This window comes from Rattus norvegicus, chromosome 9 (genome assembly GCF_021556685.1).
Source record: "Rattus norvegicus strain SHRSP/BbbUtx chromosome 9, alternate assembly SHRSP_T2T, whole genome shotgun sequence".
Taxonomy (NCBI): Eukaryota; Metazoa; Chordata; class Mammalia; order Rodentia; family Muridae; genus Rattus; species Rattus norvegicus.
Genome location: NC_141542.1, coordinates 71,632,726 through 71,646,543, shown reverse-complemented (window position 1 = coordinate 71,646,543; position 13,818 = coordinate 71,632,726). Strand labels below are relative to the sequence as shown.

Sequence of the window (13,818 nt, the reverse complement as noted above, 5' to 3'; positions counted from 1 at the left end):
TGTAAGTTGGCTTAAAAAAATGTTCTGAGAGGCAATATATATTTCTTGTTTAAAAAAATAAAGTCTGAGTCAGGCACTCAGGAGACAGAGGTAGGTGGATCTCTGAGTTCGAGGCTAGCCTGGTCTACAGAACAAGTTCCAGGACAGTCAGGGCTATGTGGATAAATCCTGTCTTAAAAAATCAAAAAAGAAAACAAAACAAAAACCAAAAATAAAAGCTTGCAAACTACATATTCTAGCCATTTTATTTCTAATCTTTTTTTTTGCATTTCTGAGAAAACTTTATTGGCCTTTGGATAAAGTTTATTTGCCAGGAAGGATGATGCCATCATACTTCTGCTGGAACCAGCGCATGGCCTCCTCTTTGCTGATTCTGCGTTTGACCCCAATGAAGCCTGTTCTGCGCTTCTTGTCTGCGATGCTGAAACCTGGCCTACCCAGCACCACATAGAAATCCAGGCCATAGATGCCAACGCTTAGGTCATATTTGATGCCCAGGTCAATGTGTTCCTGAATCCCAAAGCCAAAGTTGCTGGTATCTGAGAAGTTATTCTTCCGTAATTCGTACTCTCGCACCTTCAGGCCTTTCTCCAGAATCTCCTCTGCCTTGGCTCCATGGACAGTGCAGTGAACAGCGATTTTCTCATTTCTCCGGATGCAAAGGACCTGACGATGTATCTAGCTTTGGAAAACACAGGGGTCTGGCCTGTGAGCTGCTCCAACACCTTGGGTCAGTCTGTCTCCACTCTTCCCCACGAAGATATTGAGGCAGAGCTTTCGGATACGAAGTTCCCGCATGGGGTTCTCCTTTTCACCCTGATCTTGCGCCATGGTGGAGAACAGGTCTAATCATTTCTAAAGGCATAATTAGATAAAGGACAAGTAATGGTAAGGGTGCTGTGTGGGATAGTTTCTGTAATAAGCGGTCCATTGGGCATGACTGTAGCATTAGGAGGTTGTTTTTTAAAATTTTTATTAGATATATTTCTTTATTTACATTTCAAATGTTATTCCCTTTCCTGGTTTCCTGTCCATAAGTTCCCACATCCTCCCCTCCCCCATATGGGTATTCTCCCCACACATCCCCCTTACTGCCCCCCATGTTCCCCTGCACTGGGGGTCCAACCTTGGCAGGATCAAGGGTTTCCCCTTCCACTGGTGACCCAACATGGCTATTCTCTGCTACATATGCAGTTGGAGCCCAGGGTCAGTCCATGTATAGTCTTTCAGTAGTGGTTTAGTCCCTAGAAGCTCTGGTTGGTTGGCAATGTTGTTCTTATGGGGTTGCAAGCTCCTTCAAGCTCTTTCAATACTTAGGAGGTATCTTTCTAAAAACAGTGCTCAGCTCACCACTAGCTGTAAATTGTGCTGGTATTTTCCCACCACAGATTCGCTGTGTGTTAAGTCCTAGGGGCCAGAAAGGTCAAATATCTGAGGTGAGTGTCTGGAAGGTGCGCTTAATGGAAGGGCTCAGGAAGATAGATGCTTCCAAACTGTGCTGTGGCCAAGGTCATTTTGTTTTGTTTTAAATAAAGGGCATCTCACCCCCACCCCACCCCACCCCCACTCCCCACCCCCGGGAGCCGTAAAACTTAGTACAAAGCTTTGGATTGTTTTGGAGGGGAAATCTTGAGTTGATTCAGAGGACATTAAGAGTAGATTCTCAATTGAAACCAGATGTTTCTGTTGTGGTTGTCTTTTAATGACCATCAGCAGTCAAACCTTAAAGCTGATATCTTCAGCTCAGTGAGTCATTCCCTGGTGGCTGGACAAACTGCCTGGCTGCTCTATTCATGAGGGGCAGACAGCTCCTTGAGAACATGCGATTCTGGAGTGATCTCTGTGCCCCACGTCTAAGTACAAACCCACCTTATGTCACGTACCATGGAGACACTTGCAGAGTAAGCTTGTTCCCATTATACAAATGAAACGTTGAGGATCCAAGAACTTAAATGACTCATTTAAAGTTATCCTGGAGAGAAACAGGCCCACTCATGTCCGCCGCCGCCGCCGCAGCCTGGCTGTGTGTTCTCGGGCTGCCAGTCTCTCTTGTCACAGGGAGCAGCAGAGCGGACAGTAGCCTGAATGATCGATCCCATGGAGACCACAATGGGTTTCTGAAAAGCAGGGTGTTTCCTCACACTGGGCTCTAGCTGATGCCCTTGGCCTCTCCCATCCAAGAGTTCTCTCAGCTTTACCTGACATGCCCCTGCATCAGTAGAGAGGGTAAACCTGGCCCATCGGAGCCTCCAGAATTTGGCTCTAAGGCCTCGTGCTTGTGTAGTATGTGACTTAGGGAGTCTTTGCACAGCATCTTTGAGTAGAATGGGGACAGAGGCAGTGCATCTCAACAAATTCCAACTCTCAGTTAAAGATGTCCTTAAATGGGTCAATTCTTTTTTTTTATTAGTCGTTTTATTCGTTTATATTTCAAATGATATCCCCCTTTCCAGTTATCCCTCCATAAAGCCCCATCCCATCCCCCTCTCCCACCTCCCCCTTTCCTCCATGAGGGAGCTCCTCCACCCACTCACCCACTCCTGCCTCACCACTCTAGCATCCCCCAATGCTGGGCCTCCCCTCCCGTTGATGCCAGATAAGGCCATCCTCTACTATCTGGAGCCGTGGCTTCCTCCATGTATACTCTTTGGGTGGTGGTTTGTTCCCTGGGAACACTGGGTGGTCCAGTTGGTCGATATTGTTCTTGTGGGGTTATAACCCCTTCAGCCCCTCAGTCCTTCCCTGGGTTCAGTCCGATGGTTGGCTGAGAATAAACGGGGCAATTCTAAGGTGGTCCTGTTTCTATACACCAGAAGGCTGTGTGGACATGCACATCTTTCTAGACTTTCCCGGCTGAGGCAGATGAAGACTTTTGGAACTTTCATTCTGTTCTCTGTGCTCCCTGACAATACCCCTGATCTCCCCCTTATCTTCTTTGGGGAGATGAAGCCTGTGAAAGATTGGGACCCCAGGAACAGCAGCCTGGGGGTGAGGCTCACAGCCGTGGCTTCTGGGCAACCCACATATTGGGCCTAGATGAAGTCGTGAGGCCCAGGCCTGCCTGAATGCCATCCCACACACTATTTGTAAGCCAGCACTACAAATGACAAGGACAACTTCACTAGGCATGCCTATTTAAATTATCTTTGTCAGTAATGTCCATGAAAACTAATTTGAAGTACCAGACGCCTCATACTATATATTACAAATAAATGTGTAACCATTACAAAGATCTTCTTCCCACAGTCATCTGGTTAAACCCAGTGTGATGCGTACTGTGCTCTGGAAAGATGCTCTGTCATGTGTTGGCTTCCTTACAACTGCCTGGCAGTTTTAGTTACTTCAGAAGACAGAAGGTGACCTCGTCACAGGAGATTGAGGGGGCGCTGCCTCTTCTGACTCATACGTCAGGGTTTTGTCCTGTGGTACAGTCTTCATATGTTTCTATGAGTCTATACGTCTGTTAGCTGGGGTAGGCCTTTTGTGTTGTTTTGTTTTCCCAAGACAGGATTTTTCTGTGTAGCCCTTGCCCTCTTGAAACTCATTCTGTAGACCAGGATGGCCTCGAACTCAGAGATCCACCTGCCTCTGCCTCCTGAGTGATGGGATTAAAGGTGTGTCCCACAGGGCCCAGCTGGGCCTCATGATTTGTAAGGTGTGGTGTACAGAGACACAGACAGAGGCACAAGAGAAATGCTGCTGCCAAGAAAAGCCTTCTGTTGGTTGGATGTATGGGCAGATAGCATCTGCTCAAATAACATGGAGCTGAGGCACGAAAATCACACACGCACTGTGTTTACTGCCCAGGTAGCCTGACTACACATAGTCATCACTTGCTTGTTTGATACTATCTGAAGACTTTCCTTTGTAACATGTGGAAGACTTGTCACAGAGTAAGGTGGCTGGTACGACGAACACAACATTTAGATTGTACACAATTCTTTTCATTTTTATTATTTTGCATTTTTGAGACAGGGCCTTGCTCTGGAGTCTTTTCTGGTCTCCAACTCATGGCATTTCTTCTGCCTCAGCTCCTAAGTGCTGAGATTTCAAGGGTGAAGCAACATATCTGATTAACAATTTCCCTAAACTCTTTAAAATTAAAATTAAAAATTGTGTATTTGTTTCTGTGTTTGTACATGTGCATGCAGAGCCCTAATAGGCCAGAAGAGGGTGTCGGTTCCAACAGAACTGGAATTATGTGTAGTGATGACTGACAGGTATGTTGGGAATTGAATTTGGGTCCTTTGCAAGTCCATCCACCCTAATATTATCATTCCACATAAAACAAACGTTCAAACACATAAGCCTATGGGGGCCTTTCCTATTCAAACTACCCCAGGCTCCAATCTCATTTCTGAGGTCTCCATCCTCATGACCTAATTACCTCCTAAAGTCCCCATGTGGCTAAACTTCCTTCCCACAAGGAGAGTAAGCAACATCTACCCTTCCTTTCTAGGTCCCGACAAATTGAGACAGGATACTGCCAAAGTTAACTCTGGAAAACCATCAGCGAATTGGGTTTCCTTACAGAGCCTCGATGAGGGGTTACTTTCCAGGAGTGTGGACAGTTCTGCCCCACATGCATGGAGCTTCCACCCTCCTCTCTCCTGGCTTATGTACGCTAGTATCTCCCACAGGTCACTGTGGTTATGGCAGAGTTTAGTACAACAGACTACCGTATGAGAGACAGAATGAATTCCAGGTCAGCCAAGGCGACACAGAGGAAAAACCCGTCACAAATAAACAAGCACACCAAGCCCTGGTGGTCCTTCATCTCTTACTCTTTTCCACAGTTAGCACCTAGTAACTTAGCTGCACCTTTCTGGTTTCTCCTGGAACTCAGAGACAGAGGCCAACAATCTCAAAGTAACGAGCATGGTAAGGGCATGCATTTGTACATGTGTGAAGATATATGAACATGTGGGTGGAGAGGAGGTCTGAGAGATAGGCTGGGAGGGAGGGCGGTGGGGGGAGAGCTGTGAGTTTCTGCAGCATCCACCTGAGTGAGGTCTGCTCTAAGTGATTTCCCCCTCTGTGAACGCGCACTTTCCCCTTCTTGGCTCGAGCCACTTGAGCTGAGTTTCTCTGAATGAAGAGTCCTGAAATAGAGTAGCATCTTGGTGCCTTAGGCTTTTTCTAAAATTAAATGATCTCAGGATACAGTCTTTTAGAGAAAATGATAGGTCTAAAATTATCACGGACTTACGCTGTCCCCAGAAATGTGTAGGGTTGACTTATTTCGTGTGCCTCTACAAGTGCTGAGTGTCACAATTTGTTTAAGCCATTGTTTATGTCTTAAGTTGAAAAAAGATGTTTGAAGCTGTTTTTTAATTTTATTGTTATTGTGTGTGGCGAATTTTTTAATCTAATCCAAATTTAAGAGTTAGATCTGCATAAAATACAGAAACATGTTTTTCATTAAGATGAGTTATCACAAGAATGTCAATCTATCACTGTTGCAGTTTATCTATGCCATCTCCAAAGCCATGCTCAGTCTAATCTCAGGGGAAGAGCACTTACGCTGAGGCCTTTCGGTAGTTATGCCTGCAGGTCTAGCGAGCAGGAGTGAAGCTCTTACAAAAGGGCTTTGGAGAATTCACTTTTCTGTCCTCTGCCCTCTGCTGTTCCTCTTCAGGGTGTGTGGCTACAAGCTACCATCCTGGAATAAGTGGGCAGCCCTCAACAGACACAGAAACATGCACATCTTGCTCTTGGACTGCCCGGCCTCCAAAACCATGAAAACTCTACTGCTTACTAATGACCCAGTGGTGGTTTAAATAGGTATGGTCCCCCTAGACTCATGTATTTGAATGATTGCTCCATGGAAAGTGGCACTATTAAGAGGCATGGACTTGTTGGAATGGGAGTGGCCTTGTTGGAGGAAGTGTGTTAATGAGGGGGCAGACTGTGAGGCCTCCTATGCTCAAGCTGTGCCCAGGGTGAATTCCAGTCTCCTCCTTGCCGCCCATGGATCAAGATGTAGAACTCTCAGCTCCTTCTCTGGCACCATTTCTGTTTGCTGCCATGCTGAACCGCAAGCCAGCCCCAATGAAATGTTTTCTTTCACAAGAGTTGCTGTGGTCATGGTGTCTCTTCACAGCAATAAATCCCAAGCTAAGACAGACCCAGTCAGTGGTATTTTTATATGGCAACACAAATGGATCAGACAATGACAAACATATTACAGCCCTAATATACCTCCATTTAAAGATTTTTGAGGGCTGGTGACAGAATTAAAAAATTTAGGAAAAATGATTTCAATGTTTTAAAAAATTCATTCAGTAATTTATTTGACTTTGTTTTTTGTGGTGTGAGGGACTAAACAAAGGGCCTCTCATGCTAACCAAGTGCTCCACCACCGAGTCCCAGCCCCAGAAGCTTCTAAATTCTACTGGAAACCACTGCGTTGGGACATCTTTCCGGGAGTTTAGGAATCCATTGTGTAATTATCCTACTGATGAATAACAGTAAAATGAAACTTGTCTTGTAGTAGTTCAGTGGGAAAAAATGCAACCTCTCACCCCATTTCTAGGAGAGAGTTCTGCCTTTCCACTCAGGACTTAGTGTGTCAGGGCCACAGTTGCTCTGCTCTAGGCTTGGGCTAAGCAGAGCAGAAAGTGTGTGTGTCCCTGCCCAGTCTCTCTCAGCTGCAGGCACATCCCCTGATGTGCACTAAGGGTATGTTTATTTGTGGGATGGCTTTGTTATATCTCTCTGAAACTGCCTCCCAGCTTACTAATAACCACCGGGTGTGCTCTCCAGGAAGTGCAAGTAAAACGGAAATGATAAGGAGCACATGAGGGAGATGTTGGCTAAAGGGTGTGATTTTGTGCTGAGGGAATTCAGGGTATCTGTGCATTCTAACTATGAACAGAGGGTGGGGTGCTCCTGCCAGGAGACACAACCAACATTTCACTGAACTGGAAGCTTAAACAACCCTCTGGCCACTGTGGGTTTCTGATGCTCTTAAGCCAACAGGCTAAGAAGGAATAACCGTGTTAGGAAGGGTGGTTGATCTAGATTACCAAGCGAAAATTGGATTACATGTGACACAGCCTGGCCAATGAGTTTTAAATGTAAATTTCTCCTAATAGTTATTTAAAAATACTTTATTAAAACCAAAACCAATTAATTATTTATGTCTGTGCACACTGTATGCCACAGTGCATATGTGGAGGTCGGAGGACAACTGTGGGAGTTGGTTATCTCCAAGATGTGGGTTCTGGGGATCAAACTAGGTTGCTAGGCTTGGCAGTGAGTACCTACCCCACAGAGCCAGTTCTCCAGCCCCTATTTTTATTTTTAATTGTCATGCTAATTGTATGTGTTTGAGGGATAGAATGTAACATTTCATCACATGGATACAGTGTGTGATGATTAGATTAGAACAATGGGTACCTGGCACTTCAGGGGGTTACCAATTGTTTGTGTCAGGAATATTCGAAATCCTGTCTGCTAGCTAATTTGAAAGATTTAATTGACTGTTGTCTGCCATACTTATAGGACATTAGAAGTTATTCCTTTTTTATGTCCAACTGCACCTTTTCCTCCCGTCCTCCCCAGAATCTAGTATTTTATTTATTATTATTATTAGTAAAATAATGATTCAACAGGTTTTGTTCTTTTTTTTTTTAAATTTAAACTTGGCCTTTTGAGGGTAATGTTTGTCACATGGACTCACAGACAGAAGTTCTGATCAATGATAGAACACCTGAAAATTAAACATACTGGCCTCAACCACCTTTGGATTTGATAGTTCATGACCCCATCTCATAATTGTAGGACCCTGGCACCATCCCCTGCTTAAGTGTCACCCAGCTATTTCTCCAGACGTCGTCCCTCACAACCCAACAGACATTACATTCTTCAGATCATCCTTAGTTGCATCCTCTCCACACATCCCTGAGGCTGCCTGGACTCCCATGAAGTTACAGGGCTTCTCTGTAGTCTCAGATTCTACCCCTCCTACAAAGCAGCTCTGTGGGTGGCCACATAATTTAGTAGTAGCAACATTGACTCTCCACATAGCTACAAAGAGAAAATCTCATACCTTATGTAGACACTCTTTTAAAAATAATAGTTTAAATATATTGATTTTGTGAAAAAAATAACCCATGATAGTGGCATGGCGAACATTTACAATGACTCATGGACACTTGCTAAAATGAACATATTTTTAAACATCTTTAAAAAAAAAAAAACCACAACAGAACACAGGGCTAAAAGCAAAATGTATTGCCTTACATGCCAAGAATATCAAGGTTGTATTAAGACTTTACCACATGTCTACATTTCTGTCTACATTTAGTAAGTAATTTAAGACCTCTCCAAATCTATTGTTAGGGTAAGGACTTTTGCTATGGAAAACTATTTATGTAAGTCAATTGCCAGTATAAATTGGAAGCTTTTCTGTCTTTAAAGACATTTTGCTTTCTTCTTAAAGATTTATTTATGTTGCTTTATATGTGTGTTTTGTATGTATGTATGTATGCATGTAGTATGTATGTATACCATGTACATTCCTGATACCCACAGAAGTCAGAAGAAGGCATTGATTCTCCTTGGAACTGGGATTACAGATGGTTGTGACTTGTAATGTGGGTGCCAAGAATCCAACCTGGGTCTTCTGGAAGAACAGCCAGTTCTCTTATCTACTGAGCCATCCCACTGGTCCTCTAAAGATATTATTATTATTATTTTTTTTCCGGAGCTGGGGACCGAACCCAGGGCCTTGCGCTTCCTAGGCAAGCGCTCTTCCGCTGAGCTAAATCCCCAACCCCCTCTAAAGATATTCTTGATGATTGAATATTCTCCTTTTGGGGAGACATACTACAGTTGTGGAAGTTATTTTATAAGTCACTTTTAATGATAGTTTAATAAAGTTAAAGTTTTTGATTAAATACTAGAAAGTGCTTTGAGAAACCACAATTTGAACAAAGTTGACTCAGACTTTAGTTAAAAAATGAGCTTAGCGGACCAACCCAACTGTCTTGCACTTAAATGGCTCTCCAGGGACACTTCAGTAACCTGACACATTGTTTGTCCTGACCATGTTCATTAGACTTTAATGTGGTTCAAACTCCAAGAAAGGAAAGGCGAGAGGAATGGAGGGAAAGAGGGGGAGGAAGAGGGAGCCAGAGGTAGAAACAGAGACACACAGAGGGACAAAGAGACAGAAATACACAGAGAGATTTGAAAGATATACCACAATTGAGTAGACACATTGTAAAATAAATTTACAAATGGCTGGAAGATTTAGCAATGCCTGTTTGATGATGTTAGAGAGTCAATGGATTTTTGGCTGTTGTTTTAAAGGTATGAAAATGACATTGTGCTTATTCTTAGAAAAGAGTAATTTCCTTTTCAAGACCCATATTGAATGTTTGCTGATGAAATTATAAGATTGCTTCACTGTTTTAATGAAGGGGTGACATGCATAAATCATGGAAAACTAGAACTCACCATGAGCTGACAGGTATTGGACCCAGGCCATGAGTAAGCAGGAATTCATTCTGCTAGTTTCCTATCTTAGAATTTGCTCTGAATTGCTGTTCCTTTCTCCCTGATGCTGGGGGCTGAACTCTAGGCTTCATGCATGCTGGACTAGCACTGTACCACTGAGCTGCACCTCTGGCTAGGCTAAGTTCCTTCCTTCCTTCCTTCCTTCCTTCCTTCCTTCCTTCCTTCCTTCCTTCCTTCCTTCCTTCCTTCCTCCCTCCCTCCCTCCCTCCCTCCCTCCCTCCCTCCCTCCTTCCTTCCTTATCCCTCCCCTTTCTTTCTTCTCTCCCTCCTATCTCCCTTTTCCCCAACTTGTATTTAATTTCTGAGGCAGGATTTCTGTAGCTGAGTGCTGGGATTAAACACATGTACCAACATGCAAGGTTCCCTTCTAAATCTTCTAGCAGCATGGTTCTCTGGACAGTGCTGAGTTAGTAGTGATAGCTGGGGCTAGAAAAACAGCTGAGTCATAAAGGGCTTCCTGAGCAAGCATGGGGACTCAAGTTTGATCCCTAAGACCCCCCTTAAAAAGCTGAGTATGTGGCATTTGTAATTCCAGTGCTGGGGAGGGAGGGACAGAAGGAACCCTAGGGCACCCCGGCCAGCCAGCCTCTCCCTGTCAATCACTGAATTCCAAGCCAGTGAGAGACTATCTCCAAAAACAAGGTAAATGTTACTTAAGAATTAATAACCCAGCTTGACCTGTGACCTGTGACCCAAACACACACATACACTTATACTCTTCTCTTAGCTTTGTTTCCAACTTTAAAGAAATGTTTCTATCCTTTTATCTTATTTTTTTTTGTCGTGAGCCTAGACTCTAGTGGCCAAGCTATCTCTTCAGCCCCTTATTGTTTATCTTTTTTTAAATTGGATTTTTTAATTTATACTTCAAATGTTATCCCCTTTCCAGGTTTCCTATCCATAAGCTCCCTAGCTAATCTCTCTCCCCTTTTTCTATGACGGTGTTCCCTCTCCCCAATCACCCCCCTTCCCACCTCCCTGCCCTGACATTCCCCTACACTGGGGGGTCCAGCCTTGGCAGGACCAAGGGCTTCTCCTCCTATTGGTGCCCAACAAGGCCATCCTCTGCTACATATGCAGCTGGAGCCATGGGTCTAGCACTACCTGAGGACCCAGCTATAACATTCCACGTGTATTTTTGGGTAGTGGTTTAGTCCCTGGAAGCTCTGGTGGGTTGGTATTGTTGTTCTTATGGGGTTGCAAGTCCCTTCAGTTCCTTCAATCTGTTCTCTAACTCCTCCATTGGGGACCCCGTTCTTAGTTCAATAGTTTGCTGTGAGCCATTCACCTCTGTATTTGTCAGGCTCTAGCAGAGCTTCTCAGAAGACAGCTATTTCAGGCTCCTGTCAACATGCACTTCCTTGCATCAGCAATATTGTCTGGGTTTGGTGGCTGTGTGTATATGGGCTGGATCCCCAGGTGGGGCAGGCTCTGATGGCCACTCCTTCAGTCTCTGCTCCACCACTCCCGTATTTACTCTTATGAATATTTTTGTTCCCAATTCTAAGAAGGACTGAAGCATCTGCACTTTGGTCATCCTTCTTGAGCTTCATGTGGTCTATGGATTGTATATTGGGTAATCTGAGCTTTTGGGCTAATATCCACTTATCAGTGACTGCATACTATGTGTGTATTTTCTGTGATTGGGTTACCTCTCTCAGGATGATATTTTCTAGTTCCATCCATTTGCCTATACATTTCATGAATCATTAATTTTACTAACTGAGGAGTACTCCATTGAGTAGATGTACCACATTTTCTATATCCATTCCTCTGTTGAAGGGCATCTGGGTTCTTTCCAGCTTCTGGCTATACTAGGAATGGTATAGCTGGGTCCTCAGGTAGTGCTATGTCCAATTTTCTGAGGAACCTCCAGACTGATTTCCAGAGTTGTTGTACCAGCTTGCAATCCCACCAACAATGGAGGAGTGTTCCTCTTTCTCCACATCCTCACCAGCATCTGTTGTCACCTGAGTTTTTGATCTTAGCCACTCTGACTGGTGTGAGGTGGAATCTCAGGGTTGTTTTGATTTGCATTTCCTTGCTGACTAAGCATGTTGAACATTTCTTTAGGTGTTTCTCAGCCATTTGACATTCCTCAGCTGAAAATTCGTTGTTTAGCTCTGTACCCCATTTTTTAATAGGGTTATTTGATTCTCTGGAGTCTAACTTCTTGAGTTCTTTGTATATATTGGATATTAGCCCTCTATCTGTTGTAGGATTGGTAAAGATCTTTTCTCAATCTGTTGGTTGCCATTTTGTCCTAAAGACAGTGTCCTTTGCCTTACAGAAGCTTTGTAGTTTTATGAGGTCCCATTTGTCGATTCTTGATCTTAGAGCATAAGCCATTGTTTTTTTTGTTTTTGTTTTTTTTTTATTGTTCAGGAAATTTTCCCCAGTGCCCATGTGTTTGAGGCTCTTCCCCACTTTTTCTTCTATTAGTTTGAGTGTAGCTGGTTTTATGTGGAGGTCCTTAAGCCACTTGGACTTAAGCTTTGTACAGGGCAATAAGAATGGGTCAATTTTCATTATTCTACATACTAACCTCCAGTTGAACCAGCATGATTTGTTGAAAATGCTATCTTTTTTCTATTGTATGGTTTTAGCTCCTTTGTCAAAGATCAAGTGACCATAGGTATGTGGGTTTATTTCTGGGTCTTCAATTCTATTCCATTGATCTACCTGTCTGTCTTTGTACCAATACCATCCAGTTTTTAATCACTATTGCTCTGTAATACTGCTTGAGGTCAGGGATGGCGATTCTCCCAGAAGTTCTTTTATTGTTGAGGATAGCCTGGGTTTTTTGTTATTCCAAATTAATTTGCAAATTGCTCTTTCTAACTCTATGAACAATTGAGTTGGAATTTTGATGGGGATTGCATTGAATCTGTAGATTGCTTTTAGCAAAATGGCCATTTTTCCTATATTAATTTTGTCAATCCATGAGCATGGGAGGTCTTTCCATCTTCTGAGATCTTCAATTCTTTTCTTCGGAGACTTGAAGTTCTTGTCATACAGATCTTTCACTTGCTTAGTTAGAGTCACATCGAAGTATTTTATGTTATTTGTGACTATTGTAAAGGGTGTCATTTCCCTAATTTCTTTCTGAGCCTGTTTATCCATTGAGTAGAGGAAGGCTACTGATTTGTTTGAGTTAATTTTATACCCCGACACTTTGCTGAAGTTGTTTATCAGCCTTAGTAGTTCTCTGGTGGATCTTTTGGGGTCACTTAAGTATACTATCATATCATCTGCAAATAGTGATATTTTGACTTCTTCCTTTCCAATTTGTATCCCTTTGACCTCCTATTGTTGTTGATTGCTCTGGCTAGGACTTTGAGTACTATATTGAATAAGTAGGGAGAGAGTGGGCAGCCTTATCTAGTCCCTGATTTTAGTGGGATTGCTTCAAGTTTCTCTCCATTTAGTTTGATGTTGGCTGCTGGTTTGCTATATATTGCTCCTACTATGTTTAGGTATGGGCCTTGAATTCCAGGACTTTTATCATGAAGGGCTGTTCAATTTTGTCAAATGTTTTCTCAGCATCTAATGAAATGATCATGTGGTGTTTTTATTTGAGTTTGTTTATATAGTGGATTATGTTGATGGATTTTCATATATTAAACCATCCCTGCATCCCTGGGATAAAGCCTACTTGATCATGATGGATGATCATTTTGATGTGTTCTTAGATTCAGTTTGTGAGAATTTTATTGATTATTTTTGCATCGATATTCATAAGGGAAATTGGTCTGAAGTTCTCTTTCTTTGTTGGTTCTTTGTGTAGTTTAGGTATAAGCATAATTGTGGCTTCATAGAAGGAATTGGGTAGTGTTCCTTCAGTTTCTATTTTGTGGAATAGTTTGGACAGTATTGGTATGAGGTCTTCTATGAAGGTTTGATAGAATTCTGCACTAAACCCGTCTGGACCTGGGCTCTTTTTGGTTGGGAGACCTTTAATGACTGCTTCTATTTCCTTAGGAGTTATGGGGTCGTTTAAATGGTTTATCTGTTCCTGATTTAACTTCGGTACCTGGTATCTGTCTAGGAAATTGTCCATTTCCTGCAGATTTTCAAGTTTTGTTGAATATAGACTTTTATAGTAAGATCTGATGATTTTTTTTGTATTTCCTCTGAGTCTGTTGTTATGTCTCCCTTTTCATTTCTGATTTTGTTAATTTTGACACTGATTCTGTGCCCTCTGGTTAGTCTTGTTTATCTATCTTGTTGATTTTCTCGAAGAACCAGGTCCCAGTTTTGTTAATTCTTTTTTTTCAAGGATAGCATTAATTT

The 13,818-nt window shown here is 42.9% G+C and overlaps 1 pseudogene; it reads right to left on the bottom strand.

The window, feature by feature from the left end:
- Positions 1–268: 268 nt before the first annotated feature.
- Rpl11-ps6 (ribosomal protein L11, pseudogene 6) lies at positions 269–844 on the bottom strand (annotated as a pseudogene).
- Between the last annotated feature and the right edge of the window lie 12,974 nt (positions 845–13,818).